This window comes from Natator depressus, chromosome 28 (assembly GCF_965152275.1).
Source record: "Natator depressus isolate rNatDep1 chromosome 28, rNatDep2.hap1, whole genome shotgun sequence".
Taxonomy (NCBI): domain Eukaryota; kingdom Metazoa; phylum Chordata; order Testudines; family Cheloniidae; genus Natator; species Natator depressus.
This window is the reverse complement of record NC_134261.1, coordinates 5223752-5245242: the sequence shown is the minus strand read 5'-3', so window position 1 is coordinate 5245242 and position 21491 is coordinate 5223752. Positions and strand designations below refer to the sequence as shown.

The following is a 21491-nucleotide window of genomic DNA, read 5'->3' as shown; positions in this document are numbered from 1 at the left end:
ATTCCTTTTCTGACATTTGCCCTCTGTCTTCATTCCTTCACTCTCCAGCTAGCAAACAGGGGCTATTACAAGGCTGGTTAGATGCTGGTTTCTACATCAGAGAGCTGGGGTTGATTTACCAGCTGGTCAGAGAAACAAGCACGAGAGGGTGGAATTTAGTGTTCTCCGACCATGGGGAGATGCTCTTTGACTCACATAGTGGGGGAGAGTCAGAAAAAGCTTCTCAGCTCCCAGAGAGGGGGTAGACAAGTAGGGTCCCCCCAAGCCACACACACATTTTTGCAGGACATCAGACCTCCTGCGGAGAAGCTTCTCAAAGAATATGTGGCCCCAGGAGTGTCAGAGAAGGGAATCACAGTTTGCCTTACGAGGTGGGTGAGGGAAACCTGTAGGTCCTTAGGTCCCTCCAGCATCTGATGAAACCATTTGTGGGAAAGAGTCTGGGGTAGCCGAGCAGGACAAGGAGAGGACAGAAGGGCTTGCAGCTGGTGTGCAATCCCCACGCTCCCAGTGGCCCAAAAGAAGCAGGGTTCAGCACTTTGTCAGCTTCCTGAGAGCGCAGCACTGACAAAATGAGAGCTACACTAGGGGGCAGCTAAAGCCCTGAGACCTGTGAAAATGAATCAGCCTCCCATCAGGTGGCATCAACTCCCCTTTCTGGGTTTCTATCCCAGAAATACTGTCAGCTCAATGATTTTTTCCCCTGACAGAGCCTCCAGATTATAAGCAGAAGAAGAAGCAGAGAGGACTGCACTGGGGTAAAGGCAAGCAGAGGAAAATTGCTCCTCTGGTGATTTCTTTGTTTTGCTCCTGTGATGCTGATGGAGGCATAATTTGAGATTGCGACACCATGTCATCCATTTTTTGGGCTCGGTTTGTGACACTGAGCACAGGGGATCCTTCACTCTCTGTTCTTGTCCCTTCAGGGCAATGGAGACTGGAGCAGCGTCTGAGATTGGTGAAGTAGGAGCCTGAGAAAGCCAAAGCTGGTTGTCAGAAAGTAATGGCACTACCTGGTCCTTTAAGTGGTGGGCTCTGGGGTTTTAACAGCTGAGTCGTGGGTTCGATTCCCACAGGGCAATGAAAGTTTGTAAACAAAAATCTCCATTCATTCCGCATTTGAAATTGGGAGCAAAAGAGGGCTCCTTGTCCTTATCAACAAGGGAGAGAATGGCTTTTTTCTTAGCAAATATTTTTAAAGGGCACTGACTCGAGCTGCAGATCTCATTTCATTTGTATTTACAGTGGAATGATTCTTTCTAGTATAGACAGAAATTCTTCAGCTCGCCTTGGATTCCACAGGAAGACTCGAAGCAATGGTGTCTAACTAATATCTGCCTTTTTTTCGGAGAACAGGAATATCTGAGTTTTCCATGGACATTTCCCTTCCAGCACCTTGGGCCTCATCCAACAATATAGGAAACCGACACACAGTCAAATACATGGAAAGTTTCTCAGCAAAGGGTTCACTGAGCAGGCCAGGGGAAAAGTTTTGCCAGAACACTTGGTTATAATATCCCACCCTGACCGTAAATGGAAAGCAAGGAGATGACTGTCAGAGCACACAGCCAGAGTAGGTAGGGCACCCACTTACGACTCAAAACCACCGATTATGAGTCTCACGTTCTACATTGTCAATGTACTGCGCCCTTCTCCCTCCACCTGTATATTGAACAGCTAAGCCTGCCTCCCCTCAAGCCATGTCAAGTCTCTTCTGGATAAGGAGCATGGAATTTACCCAACTAGGTGGCCTGAATGCACAGCTTTGGAGGATCTTTGAATTCCCTCCAACTTCTACCATAAAGTGCTAAGCAGTTGGTTTTGTAATGTTACTGGAGAGGCTGAAATCACAGAATCATAGAAACGATAGAAATGAGGCCGTTTCTTCAGGTAGAAGACAACGATTGTGTCAGGAGGAAGCCCCATAGTCACCACTGTCATATAATGATGATATGGTTTGTACAACATGTGTCTTGTGAGGTATCATTGTAAAAGTAGTGATCTGTTGAACGTTAATACCTGGTTGGATGGTGTGTACTAACCTTGTCTGGGAAGTGATGAAGTTTTACTCTATGTGCGTTATTGAAATATGTTCTGAGGTTGGGAAATGCCCACCACCAGCCTTTCAGGTGCGACAATGGAAAAGCCAGGCTCGCTGCTGGCCCATTAAAGGTATCCACGCTCCCAAGGTCTATCCCAGGAACCATGTATAATGCAGACTTCTCCAAGATAGCACAGAGACAATGGACACTGCTTGACTCACATCCTAGCAAAGGCGCTTTCTAGAAAGTTGGAAGAAACTATGAAAGAGGGGAAGAGACATCATGACTTGGCCTCGCTCCCCCACAACTCAACACCTGGAAACACATCAGGAGGACAAAGACTGAACTGAAATAATTCAGAGAGCAGAAGAGAATAATAATAATTCATTCAAATCAAAGTCCCCAAACAGACTAGTATTGGTTTTTCAGGGGAAAATTTTCAATTTGGGGGATTTTGTTTTCCCAGTCAGATCTTGCCAAGGGAAGCAGAGAGAAAATGTTTGAGTTGCCTCCTTCAGAATAGCTTGGCCTGGACACTCTAGCTGTGGGTCACTGTCATGGCCTTGCTGTGCACGGGGGCATTTTAATAATTTGGGGAGGTCCCAGGGTGTTTGGGGGAGGTTATGAGGATGTTACCTTTTGAGATAAGATATAGAGAGCTAGACAATTCTTTCAGCACCACATTTCATTTAAAGCGGGGATCTGAGTTCCTGAGAAGGTTTTTGTTTGCAGAAAGCACCATGGTTTGGTCTGTCATTGTACCAAAGGGGGATATGGTTGTTTGTAAAGGAAGAGAGAAGACTGAACGCCTTCGATGAGGATGGGATTCGAACCCATGCGTGCAGAGCACAATGGATTAGCAGTCCATCACCTTAACCACTCGGCCACCTCATCTGAGCTGTCAGGAAAGGACACGAGGAGAAATCTAAGGCCAGCAGAGATAGGGACAATAAGGAGTTTTTAAATACTAAGCATAAGCAGGGTCTGAATGATCTCCCCCCTCACATCTAGAGAGGAGCTGGGGGGAAAGACTTCAGGAACAGACTGTTTGCATAGACACGCCTACTCTGCCTAGGTACACAGCCTTGATGGAGCCGCTTTGCCAGAATGACCCATTTTGGCTGGTGTCAGGTTACAAATCACTTGAGCATTCAGTGAAATGAAATGTTTTTATCCTTCCTGTACGAGTGAAGGGCAGCAGAACATACCTAGTCCATCCTGACTGAGGGGCTAGGTGGGTGAGGAATACCTTTTATTGGACTGCATAGAAGTGATTGAGGACTTCACCTAAATCAGTGGTCCCCAAACTTGTGCCCTCTTATCCGTGTCTGCGGCCCTTCGGAAGCTGCAGTCGAGAACCAGGGCTGGGAGTGGGGCTCTTGTTTCCCGGGAAGAGGGGTGCGGACGGGGGTAAGGGGGACGAGGCTGAGCCAGAAGCCAGGGGCCCAGGCTGAGGGTGGGGTTGGGGAATAGAATCATAGAATCATAGAATATCAGGGTTGGAAGGGACCTCAGGAGGTCATCTAGTCCGACCCCCTGCTCAAAGCAGGACCAATCCCCAATTAAATCATCCCAGCCAGGGCTTTGTCAAGCCTGACCTTAAAAACTTCTAAGGAAGGAGATTCTACCACCTCCCTAGGTAACGCATTCCAGTGTTTCACCACCCTCTTAGTGAAAAAGTTTTTTCCTAATATCCAAACTAAATCTCCCCCACTGCAACTTGAGACCATTACTCCTTGTCCTGTCATCTTCTACCATTGAGAACAGTCTAGAGCCATCCTCTCTGGAACCACCTCTCCGGTAGTTGAAAGCAGCTATCAAATCCCCCCTCATTCTTCTCTTCTGCAGACTAAACAATCCCAGTTCCCTCAGCCTCTCCTCATAAGTCATGTGTTCCAGATCCCTAATCATTTTTGTTGCCCTTCGCTGGACTCTTTCCAATTTATCCACATCCTTCTTATAGTGTGGGGCCCAAAACTGGACACAGTACTCCAGATGAGGCCTCACCAACGTCGAATAGAGGGGAACGATCACGTCCCTCGATCTGCTGGCTATGCCCCTACATATACATCCCAAAATGCCATTGGCCTTCTTGGCAACAAGGTCACACTGTTGACTCATATCCAGCTTCTCGTCCACTGTCACCCCTAGGTCCTTTTCCGCAGAACTGCTGCCTAGCCATTCGGTCCCTAGTCTGTAGCGGTGCATTGGATTCTTCTGTCCTAAGTGCAGGACCTTGCACTTATCCTTGTTGAACCTCATCAGATTTCTTTTGGCCCAATCCTCCAATTTGTCTAGGTCCCTCTGTATCCTATCCCTACCTGCCACCGTATCTACCACTCCTCCTAGTTTAGTATCATCCACAAATTTGCTGAGAGTGCAATCCACACCATCCTCCAGATCATTTATGAAGATATTGAACAAAACCGGCCCCAGGACCGACCCTTGGGGCACTCCACTTGATACCGGCTGCCAACTAGACATGGAGCCATTGATCACTACCCGTTGAGCCCGACAATCTAGCCAACTTTCTACCCACCTTCTAGTGCATTCATCCAGACCATACTTCTTTAACTTGCTGACAAGAATACTGTGGGAGACCGTGTCAAAAGCTTTGCTAAAGTCAAGAAACAATACATCCACTGCTTTCCCGTCATCCACAGAACCAGTAATCTCATCATAGAAGGCGATTAGATTAGTCAGGCATGACCTTCCCTTGGTGAATCCATGCTGACTGTTCCTGATCACTTTACTCTCGTGTAAGTGCTTCAGGATTGATTCCTTGAGGACCTGCTCCATGATTTTTCCGGGGACTGAGGTGAGGCTGACTGGCCTGTAGTTCCCAGGATCCTCCTTCTTCCCTTTTTTAAAGATTGGCACTACATTAGCCTTTTTCCAGTCATCTGGGACTTCCCCCTTTGGCCACGAGTTTTCAAAGATAATGGCCAATGGCTCTGCAATCACAGTCGCCAATTCCTTTAGCACTCTCGGATGCAACGCATCCGGCCCCATGGACTTGTGCACGTCCAGCTTTTCTAAATAGTCCCTAACCACCTCTTTCTCCACAGAGGGCTGGCCACCTACTCCCCATGCTGTGTTGCCCAGTGCAGTAGTCTGGGAGCTGACCTTGTTCGTGAAGACAGAGGCAAAGAAAGCATTGAGTACATTAGCTTTTTCCACATCCTCTGTCACTAGGTTGCCTCCCTCATTGAGTAAGGGGCCCACACTTTCCTTGGCTTTCTTCTTGTTACCAACATAACTGAAGAAACCCTTCTTGTTACTCTTAACATCTCTTGTTAGCTGCAGCTCCAGGTGTGATTTGGCCCTCCTGATTTCACTCCTTCATGCCTGAGCAATATTTTTATACTCTTCCCTGGTCATCTGTCCAATCTTCCACTTCTTGTAAGCTTCTTTTTTATGTTTAAGATCCGCAAGGATTTCACCGTTAAGCCAAGCTGGTCGCCTGCCATATTTACTATTCTTTCTACACATCGGGATGGTTTGTTCCTGTAACCTCAATAGGGATTCCTTGAAATACAGCCAGCTCTCCTGGACTCCTTTCCCCCTCATGTTATTCCCCCAGGGGATCGTACCCATCAGTTCCCTGAGGGAGTCGAAGTCTGCTTTCCTGAAGTCCAGGGTCCGTATTCTGCTGCTTACCTTTCTTCCCTGTGTCAGGATCCTGAACTTGACCAACTCATGGTCACTGCCTCCCAGATTCCCATCCACTTTTGCTTCCCCTACTAATTCTTCCCAGTTTGTGAGCAGCAGGTCAAGAAAAGCTCCCCCCCAGTTGGCTCGTCTAGCACTTGCACCAGGAAAATGTCCCCTACGCTTTCCAAAAACTTCCTGGATTGTCTATGCACCGCTGTATTGCTCTCCCAGCAGATATCAGGATGATTAAAGTCGCCCATGAGAACCAGGGCATGCGATCTAGTAACTTCTGCGAGTTGCCGGAAGAAAGCCTCGTCCACCTCATCCCCCTGGTCCAGTGGTCTGTAGCAGACTCCCACCATGACATCACCCTTGTTGCTCACACTTCTAAACTTAATCCAGAGACTCTCAGGTTTTTCTGCAGTTTAATACCGGAGCTCTGAGCAGTCATACTGCTCCCTTACATACAGTGCTACTCCCCCACCTTTTCTGCCCTGCCTGTCCTTCCTGAACAGTTTATAACCATCCATGACAGTACTCCAGTCATGTGAGTATGACTATGCCACCAAGTCTCTGTTATTCCAATCACGTCATAATTCCTTGACATCACCAGGACCTCCAGTTCTCCCTGCTTGTTTCCAAGGCTTTGTGCATTTGTACATAGGCACTTGAGGTAACCTTCTGATCGCCCCTCTTTCTCAGTATGAGGCAGGAGCCCTCCCCTCTCACACGCTCCTGCTTCCTCCCGGTATCCCACTTCCCCACTTACCTCAGGGCTTTGGTCTCCTTCCCCCGGTGAACCTAGTTTAAAGCCCTCCTCACTAGGTTAGCCAGCCTGCTTGCGAAGATGCTCTTCCCTCTCTTTGTTAGGTGGAGCCCATCTCTGCCTAGCACTCCTCCTTCTTGGAACACCATCCCATGGTCGAAGCATCCAAAGCCTTCTCTCCGACACCACCTGCGTAGCCATTCGTTGACTTCCACGATTCGATGATCCCTACCCCGGCCTTTTCCTTCCACGGGGAGGATGGACGAGAAGATCACTTGCGCCTCAAACTCCTTTATCCTCCTTCCCAGAGCCACGTAGTCCACAGTGATCCACTCAAGGTCATTCTTGGCAGTATCATTGGTGCCCACGTGGAGAAGCAGGAAGGGGTAACGATCCGAGGGCTTGATGAGTCTCGGCAGTCTCTCCGTCACATCGCGAATCTGAAGAGCAGGGGCAGAGTGGAGCTGAGTGGTGCTCCCTCCCTGCCCTCCATGGGGGCTGGCTCCAGCCCTGAGGTGCCCCCATGAACATTCCTCTGTGCCTCCCTAGGAGGCATACCCCACATTTTGGGGACCACTGACCCAACTCGCTAAGCCGGGACTAGTGATGCCAAAGCCCAGGGAAAGGTAGAACAAGTGCAGGGACCCCGGCACTGGAACCATGGCCCTGCCCCCCCCCCTTCTGCCTGCAGCCCCACCCTCTTCACACCTTCCACCCATGGCCCCATCAACTACGTCATCTCTGTTCCACCTCTTCCCCCACTGCTCCACCCTGCTCGCTCCTTAACCCCCCCGTGGCCCTGAGACCGGAGAAGCTCTGTGCCCCGGCTGCAGTCCCCCGGCCATAGCAGGGAGTGAGAGCACCTCCAGCCCTGGGGATGACATAGGGGAGACTTTTCCAGGGGTCTAATTTGGCCAGGGGCCCTAATCATGGGCCCCATTGGCCCATGTGGCAACCCACCACTGCCCCCTTGGCAACACAGCTTTGGGGAGGCTTAGCTTCCCCGAGCCTGCATTACATGCCACCCAGGCTACCACTGCTCAGTGTGTGGCCAGTATCTCTGTGTCCTCTGCTGTTTGTGCTGGCCTTCGGGGTGGGCCACCCGGGCAGGCACCCAGGGCACCCGGTCATCAAAGGGGCTCCATGCAGCAGTGCAAAGGTGCAGGCTGCCAGTATAGTGTCAGAAATTACTTCCTGGGGGGGCTCCCAGATTTCTCCCTGCTTCTTCCCAGCTCAACCCCTCCCACAATGTTCCTCTGTGGCCCCATAGAGGGTTGCGGGGGAGCGAGGAGCAACACGAAGTGTTCCATGCATCCTGGTCACTTTCCCCACCTGGGCTGTGCTCAGAGGCGAGCATCAGAAGCTGCTTCTCTCTGCCCTCCCCTTATACAGTCCAGGAGAGGAAAGTGACCTGGATGCAGGGAGCTCTGAAGTCACTCCTCACCCCCCTCAATCCCCGCAGCCCCTAGGGGTGCCTGGAAGAGCAGCATTCCAGAGAGAAGAAGGCAGCAATGCCAGCTGCCCCATGCACATAGGTCAGTTTCCCCACATGGGTGCAGGAGGGGTACAGCAAGTAGGGGTGAAGGGGGTGCAGGAGGGGAGTATGGGAGTTAAGGGCAAAGGGGACACAGTGTAGGGGTTAGGGCACAGGAGGGGGCAGGGGTTAGGAGTGAAGGAGGTGCAAGGGTTGGGAGTGCAGGAACTAGGGGCAAAGGGGGAGTGGGGACCCCACAGGGGCCTGGGGCAATGGGTGTGCCAAAGTACAAGTTTTGCCCAGGGTGTCATTTTCCCTAAGGCTGGTCCTGGTGAGGAGTTTCCCCATTGATAACATTTCTTGCTGGGAGGGGGAAGAAGAGAAAAGAGGTGTTTTCTCTCTCTTTTTCCTCTCTATTTTTTCCCATTCCTTCAATTCCAGAATTCTCCCTTGTAAATTCTCGCTCTTCAGCCATGGCCACACTTACAGAACTGCACAGCAGTGAGTGTGCTGGGTAAGCTGGTCTGAGCAAACAATTGGAAATGAGCATTCAGTGAGAACAGAACCATAGTGTAGAAAAGCCCCTGTATTAAGTGGTTGTGGCTGAGTGCTTAGGGAGCTGGCCTAGGAAACCATGGAGGTCTTTCTGTGGAGGTTTGGTTCTTGCCAACTAGGGAAGGCTGGTGTGTGGTGTCTTCATGGCTGTACTTTCAGTGCCTGAGCACCCAGGGAGCCAAGTCTAGTCTTCCTCTCAGGCCAAGGACAAGTCTACACTTCAAACATTGAGTCTACACTGCTGGAGCTCGGTAATGAAGATGCTCTGTGCCAGGGTTTCTCAAACTTCATTTCACTGCAACCCCCTCCTGCCAAAGAAACTTACTACATAACCCCGGGAAGGGGGACCAAACACCAAGCCCCTCCACACTGGGCTGGGGGGAGCTAAAGCTGAAGCCCAAGCCCTGCCCCACTGCGGGAAGGGCAAAAGCAAAGCTTGAGGGATTCAGCCCTGGGTGGCGCGTAATCAGACCTTTGGCTTCAGACCCAAGCCCCAACAAGTCTAAGGCCAGCCCTGGTGACCCCATTAAAACAGGGTCATGACCCACCTTGGGATCTTGTCCCACAGTTTGAAAACAACTGCTCTGTGCTGATGGGTGTTACGAATTACACCTGATAGGACACGCACACAACTGCGACGAATTACACCTGGTAGGACACTCACAGCTTGAATCTAGGCTGAGGCACATAAACAAAGTCCGCAACCGCAGAGTTCCCAAAAAACACCAAGTTTATTACGCTCGAGCGTGGTGCCCCCCTGCTAACCAGGAGGGGACCCCAAATACAGATTGTACAAAGGTTATATACTTTTTAGCAAAGCATGTTGCCCTTGTGCATCAGAAACCTTAGCCAAAAAACAAACCCTTTTTTTATCTACCACCTATCCCTGCTTGGTGCATTCCTCGTGCTAAACTAGTATGTTAATTACACAGCATGGTCCTAAAGCCATGCATCAGTAACTTTTATTATCAGGATGGGAGGCCTCACATCAAAGGCCAGGAGATAGGGAGTTAGGGACAGACAAAGAACAGATACCGGGAGTCAAGGCAGGCTGGAGACAAGGAGGAGGATTTTCACAGGAATGCAGTATCTAAGGAACACTCCTCCTGGTGCATGATGTGCTTGCTTTTAGACAATGGTGGGCCCCAAACCAAAATGGAGTCACGTGTGCTAACTTTTCCTTAACATGGGAGAGAGTTTTCCTGTCAGTGTAGTTAATTCACTTCCCCAGGAGGTGGGAGCTATGTCAGTGGGAGAAGCTATGCCATTGGGTGTGCAAGTTGTGGTGTTTACCACATTTATGAACTTTAATCAAACCCCATTATTAAAACCACCTGTGGTCTGGGAGTAGAAAAGGAGCTCGCTGAAGCAGGGTCTGTCCTTCAAAGTCCTGGAGATCATGACTGCAGCCCACTGTCGTTATGGGGGTATAGTTCAGTGGTAGAGTGTTTGACTGCAAATCAAGTGGTCTGTGGTTCAAATTCAAGTGCCCTCTTATAAGCTCTTTTTTCAAAAAAAAAAGGAAAACATTTTCATTTCCATTCTCCATTATGTTCATGAATTCCACTGTATGAGGATTCTTGAAATGAATGTAAACCCTCAATGTTTCACTGTGCAAATGCATAAAAACGTAGCAAACCTGGCTGTCAACTGAAATCATTCCAATCCTCTGTGTCTAGTTTATGTTTTCATAAATTAAACAAAGGTATAATATGAATACACATTTGCAGATCCCTGTTCTCCAGGGGCTATTGTTAGGATATAGATATTCAGGCCTGTCTGTAAAGGCCTGTACTCTAGGAATTTAGGTGTATTCTTATCACTTGGCTAGTTCTAGAGGTATAAAAGAATCAAAATCACTGTCTGCCGGTGTAAGGGCCTTCTCTCACTGTGACAGTCTGAGGCCCTGTGTTTAGGGATAAGGCCTTTGGCTAAGCAGCAGAGGCAGCCATAAGCTGGGAAGTGAACGGTCACCTCCTCACATTCCAACCTAGTCACATGGAAATAAAGTGCTATTGGATAGGAATACAATCCTGTCCTGATAACGCCTATCGCCTCCAGAGAAAGGGAAGTGCCTAGAAAATGTAAAAGGAAACTTAGTGTGATAGCATCCTGTCTGGCAAGAACTCACTTATCAATAGCTGGGATGTGAAATCCTCATTTCTGTCTTTGTTCTATCACTGTAGTCCCCATTTCCCTATTGTTTGTCTGTATCATCTCTGTCTAGTTCTGTGATTGTTTCTGTCTGCTATATAATTAATTTTGCTGGGTGTAAACTAATTAAGGTGGTGGGATATAATTGGTTAAATAATCATGTTACAATATGTTAGGATTGGTTAGTTAAATTTCAGGAAAATGATTGGTTAAGGTATAGCTAATTAGAACTCCATGGTGGGGAAATTGGAATCATATTTAGCTAAGGGGGGAAATGGAACAGGGACACAGGTGTAAGGCTCTGTGGTGTCAGAGCTGGGAAGGGGGACACGAAGGAAGGAAACTGGAATCATGCTTGCTGGAAGTTCACCCCAATAAACATCGAATTGTTTGCACCTTTGAACTTCGGGTATTGTTGCTCTCTGTTCATGCGAGAAGGACCAGGGAAGGAAGTGGGTGAAGGAAATAGGCCCCTAACAGCTATGCTGTGCAGAAGAACAAGACCCACATCCAGTTGGGGTTCAGGAGTCTGATGAGCAAAGGCAACTTGGTGCAGGCTAAAGTCACCAGCACCTTGGCTCCTTCACATTCAACCAGCAGCTAGGATAAGGACATGGCATGAGAAGAAGACAGTGGCTCTGAGCAGGAATATAGTCACCAAGAAGCTGGCTAAAGCTGCCAGGATCCCCAGGAAGGCCACCACACCCATGTCTAGGAATAATCATCAGAATGCGGTGACTGCAGGGGGGACCAAAAAGTCAGAGACAAGCCCTCAAAAGGTGTAATCTGCCAAGCCTCAGAAGGTGGTCAAGATCCCACCTAAAATCAAGACTGGAGAGCCAACTTCAAAGCACCCAAAGCCAGGGCTAAGATGGTGCACTGAGAAAGAAGTGAAGAGATTTCTATTGGGATGACTCCTGCTCCCCTAATGGCTCTTTTATGAATCACCATGGACCACCCAGAGAGATCAAAGTCCTGCAGAACAAACAGCCCCCTGGATAGTATAATGAAGTGGTGGCCGTGGGGGGAAGGGTTTCTCTTCCAGAGGGGAAGTGCTGTGTTTTCTGTAACACCTCCCAGGTGTGTGATGCACTGACAGGGCAGCTGCCTAGAGCTCCCACATGAGCTCATTCTCTTTGACCTGCTTCTCTTGTTATTTCAGAACCAGCACGAGTGGGAGTGTGTCCCTGTCACTTCACCAGCTATAGAACAGGCTCTGTCTGCATCCCATCTTTGATTAATCCCACTTTTTAATGTATTCCTATTGTGATACTTCCCCAGTTCTCTGCCTCATTCTAACATTCTGGTCAGAGATTGACTATGGGGAGGAATGGACGAGTTTGCATGACATCTGGTAAGCTGCCATAGTATGTGATTGAAAACTCTGCTGGAGGTGGACAAGAGCCTGTTACAAACATAAAATAGCTTAGCTTCACCAAACCTACCTGTTACACATTCAAACCTTCCTGTACACACACAATAGAAATCAACAGCCTCTGGAACAACTCTGACATCATAATCAAAACGGCTAACAAAGGAGGTGCTGTCGTCATCATGACTAAGTTGGAATATGAACAAGAGGCTGCTAGGCAGCTCTCTAACTCCACATTCTACGAGCCATTATCCTCTGATCCCACTGAGGATTACCAGGAGAAACGACACCATCTGCTCAAGAAACTCCAGGCTTATTCACCCTGTATACTGGCACACCAGTGAAGGCCAGAAAGGAGCAGCGGTTCTCACTGGAACATGTCCACCCACTGCTCACAGGCAATTCCCAGGCCCACCACAGCACACTATCTTGATGAGAAAGGATCCCACTCGGCCTAACCATTGCTTCTTTTCCTTCCACCCGGAACCCCGCTTCTTTTCCTGGGCTACAAGTAGCCATCCCTGGGATGCCAAGAGGCAGGCACAGGATTCTTCCTCCCAGCAGCCAACTGCACTATCATGGGTTCGGCCCTCAGAAGGGATCCCAGTTGCTCACAGCCAGCCCAACCCCCGCCTCCAAAGCCATCAATCACGCCCCCGGGTCGGCCACAAAGGAGGAGTGGTTCTCGCTGCTCCATGTGTGGCAGGGAGCCTCTCAAGCCCATCATCGCACCCCCATCTTGGCCAGAAAAGAGCACCGGCGCACACAAACTCGGACTCAGCTTTGCTTCTCTTCCTTTCACCCAGAACCGTCCTTCTTCTCCTGGACTGCAAGTAGCCATCCCTGGGAAACCAGGAGGCAGGCACAGGATTCTACCTCCCAGCAGCCAACTGCACCGCCCCTGGCTTTGGCAGAATGAACGGTGACGCTCTGCTAACCCCACTGAGGCACTTAGCTTCAGCCCTGCCTTCCTCAGCATGACTTTCCTCTTTTGCCCTATTCCTGCCTCACTCCCTCCTTTGGCAAGTCACGCAAAGGATGGCAGCCGGAAGAGCTGGCCTCCATAGGCCAACGTCCAAGGGCAGAGGAGGCCAAGCCACAAGGCTCCAAAAGGTGACTGGCCTAGACCCTCTAGATTTCTCAGCTCATTTCACCACCCTCTGTCCTGCGGGGGTCGGAGTTACCCCAGGGACAGGCCAGTGGTAGAAGGAGGAGTTCCTTGCTGGACAGCTAGAAAAAGTAAGCCATCGTGTTTCTGCCTGGTTTCGAACCAGGGGCCTTTTGCGTGTTAGGCAAACGTGATAACCACTACACTACAGAAACTCTGTCACAGAGCTCTGCCCCTCCCTTCAAATTCCATCCACTTGGCTGGCCCTCGTCCTGGCACACACTGACGGGCAAACCTGGAGAAAGTGGTGGCAGCCCTTCGGTAGGTCAGCTGGTAGAGCAAAGCACTGGAGCCGGTGCTCAGAAAGTCATTCTTACGTCTCCCTTGTGACTCCAGCTTGAAGGAGAGCTTCTTTTTCTTCCCCTTGCCGAGAAAGAGCAAGAGAAGAAGGAAAGCTCAGGTGGGCCAACTTGGTGCACAAGCCCACGCTGCTTTTTCCTGCTGCAGAGCCTGAAATGAGGGACTCATGGCGGGTAAAGGCACCGCTGCCCTTCCAGAAAACAGCCCACCCCTGCACACAAAGGGACAAAACAACATGCCGAAGCCTGGGATTGAAGCAGGGACCTTTAAATATTCAGTCTAATGCGCTCCTGGCTGAGGTACTTTGAGAGTTAGTAGGTTTCTGTTTGACCTGCAGTTTCTCTGTCTGGGATGTTTTTGTCAGCCATGGCACACAAAAAGGACCTCACTGTGAGTGGCCCACGAAGGCAAGATGAATTTTTGCCTGCCTTGCTCAGCTTGACTTGCTTCCTCCCCCCATTCCTGCCTTAGTTCCTGGCTTACCTGGTGGCTGCAGGCGACTGGGGCCTAGCGGCACGGGGAGGAAGTTGGGCAGCTGAACCCTGGTGGCAAGAGGCCTGCTGCCATTTGGCCCCCCACCCTGTATTCCTGGCTTTACCGACTGGCCGCCAGGGACTTGGTGCCCAGCAGCACAGGGGAAGGAGGTGGACAGAGCCACCCTCGCCTTGAAGCTCAGGCTCATTAAAACATATGTTCAGTCTATGATGGCCAATGAGAGACCGACATCACTTGCTATTTTATCACTTGAAAATGCCATTGGCCAGTCTTTGCATCTCTCTAATGCTGCGCTTCAGTTCATGAGGACAAAGTCGAGAAAGTGACCTTTGAACTAAAGGACTCGGGTTAACAGTCAAACTCTGTTTCTCACTGTAACACTAGTTAAGACTGGTCCACCCTGTGTTGGGGGCCGTTCAATTTCTAGATGTTAGTACATTTCAGTTACTGTTAAAATTAAAAAAAAATCTATATGCTTAAAGGAAATAAACGTTTGTATTTGATTATTTCTGGCATGAATAAAAACAGATGTACAGATCCTAGCCTGCAAATGTATCATCTTATATGACAGAGAAAATCATGCATACAAATTCTGCATCAAAATCATGAAATGAGTTGCAAATGCAATAAAAATAAAATATTCAGAAGTTTAACATGTGAGGGGGGGCACCGCAGACGCTTCTTGCCTGGGGTGCCTTTTGATGTAGGGGAAGCCTGTCAGGGAGCACAGGAGTTAGTTTCACATACCTATTTTCAGGCTGTAATCTGTGGGCACCCTGCCCTGTGGGAGGGATCCCGGTAGCCCAGACTCAGGGCTGGAACAGGCCCCTGTTTTAGGGGGAGGCTGCATGGTTTAGAGCAGGGGGTGGCCAGCCTGAGCCTGAGAAGGAGCCAGAATTTACCAGTGTACATTGCCAAAGAGCCACAGTAATATGTCAGCAGCCCTGCATCACCTCCGCCCCCCCAGCTCTCACCATCTCCCACCCACCGACTGCCCCGCCGATCAGTGCCTCCTCCTCCCTCCCCGCACCGCCCGATCAGCTGTTTCGTGGCATGCAGGAGGCTCTGGGCGGAGGGGAGAGGAGCGAGGGCACGGCAGGCTCAGGGCAGTGGGCTGGAAGAGTTGGAGTGGGGGCAGGGCCTGTGGAAGAGCCAGAGGTTGAGCAGTGAGCACCCCCGGCACATTGGAAAGTTGGCATCTGTAGCTCCAGCCCCGGAGTCAGCACCTATAGAAGGAGCCGCATATTAACTTCTGAAGAGCCGCACGTGGCTCTGGAGCCACAGGTTGGCCTCCCCTGGCTTACAACAATCTGATGCCTCAAACAATCTGTCTCTCCCAAAGTGCTGGATCTGCATCCCCAGAAGGCTCCTGCACTGCCTTCCCCTTTTCACAGTCTATAGAAAGGAGCAGCATCAAGGGTTAGTGATGAGCGACAAGGTACAACATGGGTGGCAGAGGCTTCGGGATCCCAGAGTGTTTGCCTGTCTGGGACATTTTGAGTGAGATCTCAGGGACACCTTGTAAGGCAGAATCCCAGGAATATATATGAAAGGAGCATAGGGCCATAAGGACGTAAGAACAGCCATACTGGGTCAGACCAAAGGTCCCTATAGCCCAGTATCCTGTCTTCCCATAGTGGCCAATGTCAAGTGCTTCAGAAGGAATGAACAGAACACGTAATCATCAATTTTCTATCCTTTGTCGCCCATTCACAGCTCCTGGCAAACAGAGGGTAGGAACACCATCCCTATCCATCTTGGCTAATATCCATTGATAGGCCTATCCTCCATGAATAGATCTGGTTCATTTTTTGAACGCTGTTATAGTCTTGGCCTTCACGATATCCTTTGGCAAGGAGTTCCGCATGTAGACTGTAGGTTGTGTGAAAAAATACTTCTTTTTGTTTGTTTTAAACGTGCTGCCTATTAATTTCATTTGGTAGCCCCTAGTTCTTGTCTTAGGAGAGGGAGTCAATAACACTGCCTTATTTACTTACTCACACCAGTCATGATTTTATAGACCTCTATAATATCCCCCCTTAGTCGTCTTTTTTCCAAGCTGAAAAGTCCCAGTCTTATTAATCTCTCCTCATATGGCAGATGCTCCATACCCCTAATCATTTTTGTTGCCCTTTTCTGAACTTTTTCCAATCCAATATGTCTTTGAGGTGGGGTGACCACATCTGCATGCAGTACTCAAGATGTAGGCGTACCATGGATTTATATAGAGGCAATATGATCTTTTCTGTCTTACTATCTATCCCTTTCTTAATGATTCCCAAGATTCTCTTTGCTTTTTTGACGGCCGCTGCACATTGAGTGGATGTTTTCAGAGAACTCTCCACCGTGATTCCAAGATCCCTCTCTTGAGTGGCAACAGCTATTTTAGACCTCATCATTTTATATGTATAGCTGGGATTATGGTTTCCAATGTGCATGACTTTGCATTTATCAACATTGAGTTTCCTCTGCCATTTTGTTGCCCTTTCACCCAGTTTTGTGAGTTTTTTTGTAACTCTTTGCAGTCTGCTTTGGACTTAACTCTCCTGAGTAGTTTTGGATCATCTGCAAATTTTGCCACCTCACTCTTTACCCCTTTTCCCAGATCATTTAGGAATATGTTGAAGAGTACTGATCCCAGTACCGACCCCCTGGGGGACACCACTACTTACCTCTCTCCATTTTGAAAACTGACCATTTATTCCTACCTTTTAACCAGTTATTGATCCACGAGAGGACCTCCCCTTTTATCCCATGACAGCGTAATAGAGCAGAATAGGGTTTCCTTGGGAGGGGGAGTAAACTGAGGATATATCAGGAGGCTGTACATCTTTATTGTCCTAGTGAAAAGTGTGTCTGATACTCAGCCTTTGCTGCTCCTGCCGGCTGTGGCTGCTGAGGACATTTTCCTTCTCTCCTCCTGGGTCTCTCTTCTGCCAGATTCTCAGCCAGTGCGGCCGCCCTGCAGCCGAGGGCAGAGCAGTTTGGTGAGAGGCTGCCGGACTCACCACATAAGAGCGGGGCTGCTGTAGCAGCTTGACTGATCATGGGCCACGTCCTGCAGCCCTGGCAGCCCAGGATAACCTCCCACTGAGGGCCATGGGAATTTAGCCTTTGGAACTAGCTGCTGGTACCTGAGGTCTCAGCTATGAATTAAACTGGTGGCACACACAGCTTCATCCAAAGAAGTGAAGGATGTAAGCGAAAGAGCAAAGCTGGCCACCTGGGAGCTGCTGCAGTCCCATAACCACAGCTGGAAGGGAGAAGAGGAAAAACTCCCTGAAGTGCTCAAAGCAGCACCGAGAAAAGGAAGTTTGTCAGTGAGATCAGTAGCAATAAATATGAAATGAAGGAGTGCTTTCCCCTCTGTGATGACATGTTCGAATTATGTTACTTTACGATGAGATAAAGCTTTAAAATATCCTGCTCTAATTTCAGGATGGGTCTGTAACCATAATCGGTCTCTGTGGGAAGTGGCCTCTAGATAGTGATCTTTGGGAAGGGCTGGCTGAAGAGCCTTCCTACGAACCAGGAGATCCTGGCTTGGCCTGCCAGTTCTTCCTTGCTGAACCTGGCTTGTCTGCTAGGCTCCTCTTTTTGTATCTCTTCTCATAAAAAGAAAAGACCTCACAGCACAATCCTTGTAAGTGCTCGTTCAGGACGGAGAGAGCTTCCTTGTGGCGAAGCCTTGGAAAGTGGCAAATGCTAAGTCTGGAGCTGACGGAAAGTTACCATGACTCAGAGTTGAGTTGAAGTTGCTGTGACTGAAGCCCAGAGCACTAACCACTCTAGGATCACAGCAGCTTGTGGGAGAAGCGCATGTTAGAAGCCCTCTTCAACTCAGCTGTGGCTTTCCCTGCACAGAGAGCCAGCCCGCTCAAGGTCTGCAAGTTTTGTGGGAAATGGGGAACGTCTGTACTTTGGCATTTGAAGGTGTTGTCTTGGACCATCAAGGGGAACAGTTGCAAATAGCTAGTTGAGGAAGGCACCATGGCTTAGTAGGTTAAAGCATTTGTCTTGTAAACAGGAGATCCTGGGTTCAACTCCCAGTGGTGCCTTGTTGTACAGCTTTTGTCTCCTCCGCTCATGTTTTCCTCTATCTTCCTAGGAAACAGAAGAGACCTCCCTTGGCAATGTAAGTAATTGCTTACTAAGGAAAAGGCTTCTTTGCAGAGGAGCATTGGAGAGAATCAGATCACCAGCCTGGAGTTGATGAAAAGGCTATTGGTGTTGGGAAGGAGGTTGCTTTGACTGCAATTGCTGTGACACCAGAGCTTGTGTCCCACGCCCATGCAATTCACTAGAAATGTCTATGCACAGAGACCCTTCTAGAGGGTTCTCTGCAGGGCTTGCAGGAAATGGAGAATAACTGTCCTTTCACCTTTCATTTTATTGTTGATGAAAGATGGAGCAGTTACGGGAGAAGTCCCAGAGAGTCGCACCGTGGCAGAGCTTGCCAATAAACCTGCTGGATAAAGAGCAAATTCAGGATCCAGCATCCAGTGCTGCCTTGCTGAACGTGCCTCCTCTTGTCACCTTTTGGACAATCTTTTTTGTTAACGGAGAAACCCGCCTTTGACTAGCCATACACATGCTTGCAAAAGGAACAGGTCTTTTTGCTGACAAGTGTTGAAAGGAGGCATCGGATGAACACGGAAACAAGGTAAAGGTTGCTGTAACTCATCTTGCAGGCACGGCTGTTGAATCTGGGGTGCCTCTTACAATACTGTGCTAGTGACAAGTAGCAAAACCCCTCCAGGTGCTGTGATCACTTGGCCAACAACATGCAGAGACACACTATGGACACACTATGGTCCATGTTAAAGAGCTTTCCCTCAACCCTCCCGCTTCCCTGGTTCTTGTCAGGCTGTGGCGGTTCAAATACAAGACAGCACAGAGCTTTTAGCAAGCAAGCGAGCTGGTCTGCCAAAGGACTTCTGCCTGTCAGCTTTCCACCTTCCCCTTTATTCTTTCTCTCCCCCCGCGCATTACATTCTCCAACAGATAAAAGGAATACACTGGCTTTGTTTAACATTCTTATTTACCAATTTCTATCTACCGCATTCCTTGCTCTCGGGCCTTGAGCCCAGTCCCAGGAGGCTTCCCACGGTTCATGTCATCTGGGCGAGATTCCAAGGTTCATGCCCTTGAGAGGAGCTGTGTGTGCACAGGTCCAGCACAACACTCCGGGTGTGCTCTGAATGTTGCCAAGCGCATGAACCCTGTATGAATCCCACATCCCCTCCTTTTTTGTTTATTTGTGCTCAGCCATCTCATGGTAGCCATCAATTTACTTTTGCAAGCCAATTAACTCCCGGACAGACAAGGTCATAACTCGTGGAGCCTGCCAGGGCGGTTCTTGACAAAGCCTTAACAAAAAGGAAATACATTGCACACAGCAACAGCAAAAAATAAGCTCAAGAAGGTAAAGTGTAATTGGCCAGGCTCCAATTAGCCATGCTAGAGTACTGGGAAGAGAGGTTCGCGTAACCAGCGAGCATCATCTCATTCCCTATTTCCTCAGGGTGATGACATACTGGAATAAGGCACATACCTAACAATTCTTCAGCTGCTACAAAATCAAATAAACAAAAGTGGGTAACATTTGCTATTGAAGCCAATCTTTCCCATAAGTTATATGTCATTCGGGCCCATAACGGAGGAAGGCACCCGAGCCAACCCCTCCAGGAAATAGCAGGCACAAAAGGCATACAATCAGTACAGAATTAGCAGTGATTTGGGCGAGAATTGCCACAAACAAAGTCTCAGGAGTCTCTGGCTGTTGGTTTGCTGCCAGTCTTCGTTGAGCCGTGGCGACCAATGCTTTTACTGCTCCCCATGTCAAGGGCTGGCTTGGGACGCTACGTCTCCTCTGTCTCCGTCCCGCCATTGTCGACCCGGGAGGCACCGCGTTCTCCTCCAAGATCAGCTGAAACTCCGGTATGGGGTTCGACAGTCCCTGGTGCCACGCCATGCTGTTTCAGTGCCAGTCGCACACACCGGGCCGGAACCCACAATGGTCCTGCAGGGAGAAACACAGCAGCATATCCCCGACCCCAAGTAATTAAAGGCACTGGGCCCAGCCATTGCGGATCGGGCAGCTGACGGTAATAGACACGCGGTCTTTCCAGTACCTCGGACTTATGAAAATGCCGATCGGCGGGGGTCTGCTGATCTGCGTTCAGCGTTAAATTATTTAAAGTAAACAAAAGGATATGCATTTGTTGCTGAATGTCTCCTAAGGTTCGGAGACGCAACTCCCCTTGTTTTAATTGTTTGTCGAGCAAGGTTTTTAGCGTGCGATTTGCACGTTCAACAATGGCTTGGCCCGTGGAATTATAAGGGATCCCGTGTTTGAGACGGACGTCCCATTAGGCACAAAAGGTGGAGAGGGCTGTGGAGCAATAGGCTGGGGCATTATCCATTTTTATCTGGCTCGAGTGACCCATAACAGCAAAACAGGCTAGCAAATGGTGAATAACTTTGGGAGTGGCTTCCCCACGCTGTGGGGTCGCCCAGAGGAATCCCGAATAGGTATCAATGGAAACATGTAAAAACGAATAGGGGCGGAATTGTGGCACACGAGTGACATCCATTTGCCACAGCTGATTCGCTGCGGCACCTCTGGGGTTAACGGCATAAGAAAAGGTAGGGGCAGCAGTGGCACAGAGGGGGCAGGAACGAACAATAGAACGTGGATGATCAGCAGGAATGTGAAACTGTCGGGCCAAGACAGAGGCAGACTGATGAAAAAAGGAATGGCTTTCAGTGGGGTCAGAAAAAAGGGAATTTACCTGACCACGTAACGCGTGATCGGCGCGCGCATTGCCTTCAGTGAGTAGCCTAGGCAGAGGGGTATGACTGCGAATATGAGCAACAAAATAAGGGAAATTACAAGTGGTGATAAGATACTATAAGGACAAAAACAGGCGAAGAAGGTCCGCATCGACCTGAGGGGTGATGAGGGCAAGGGGTAAATGATCAATTACCTGATAAACATAATGCGTGTCCACGATCAAATTAAAGGGACAATCAGCAAAAAATTGAAAGGCCAAAATAACAGCAGCTAGTTCCAAGGACTAGTAAAGCTCTCCAAGCGCTGTGCATGCAAATATTGTTGTACAAGTGAATGAAGCACTTTCAGCTTTTCTAGAGGGAGGGGCCACTGGTCAATCCTCTAAGGATTGCCATACCAATGGTAATGCGGATGGCAAGGTGGGTGAGGGAGGATTTAGGGCCATTATATATTAATATCGAGGGTGGTGTCCAGCTTTACAAGTAAGTCACGGCCCCAAATATTGAGGTGGACAGGGAGCACAAAAGGGCGGATCGTAGCAAGGGCACGGCCTCCTGGTTTAGAAACCGTGACCCAAGACAAACTTTGGCACCCGGGTTTGCTACCCCCGATCCCCCACAACTCTTTAGAAGGAACTGTTGGCCAGCTGACCGGCCACTCCGGATCACGAATCACTGTAACGTCAGCTCCAGTGTCCACCAGCCCTGAAAAAGGA

General features: G+C 49.3%; 3 non-coding genes across 3 annotated transcripts; 1 reads left to right on the top strand and 2 right to left on the bottom strand.

The window, feature by feature from the left end:
• Positions 1-2854: 2854 nt before the first annotated feature.
• On the bottom strand, positions 2855-2936 carry TRNAS-GCU (transfer RNA serine (anticodon GCU)). Its single transcript has one exon. It is a non-coding gene; the product is annotated as a tRNA-Ser (tRNA).
• Positions 2937-13267: 10331 nt separating this feature from the next.
• TRNAV-AAC (transfer RNA valine (anticodon AAC)) lies at positions 13268-13340 on the bottom strand. The gene has a single exon. It is a non-coding gene; the product is annotated as a tRNA-Val (tRNA).
• A 4624-nt stretch (positions 13341-17964) lies between these two features.
• TRNAT-UGU (transfer RNA threonine (anticodon UGU)) lies at positions 17965-18038 on the top strand. The gene has a single exon. It is a non-coding gene; the product is annotated as a tRNA-Thr (tRNA).
• The last annotated feature ends 3453 nt before the right edge of the window (positions 18039-21491 follow it).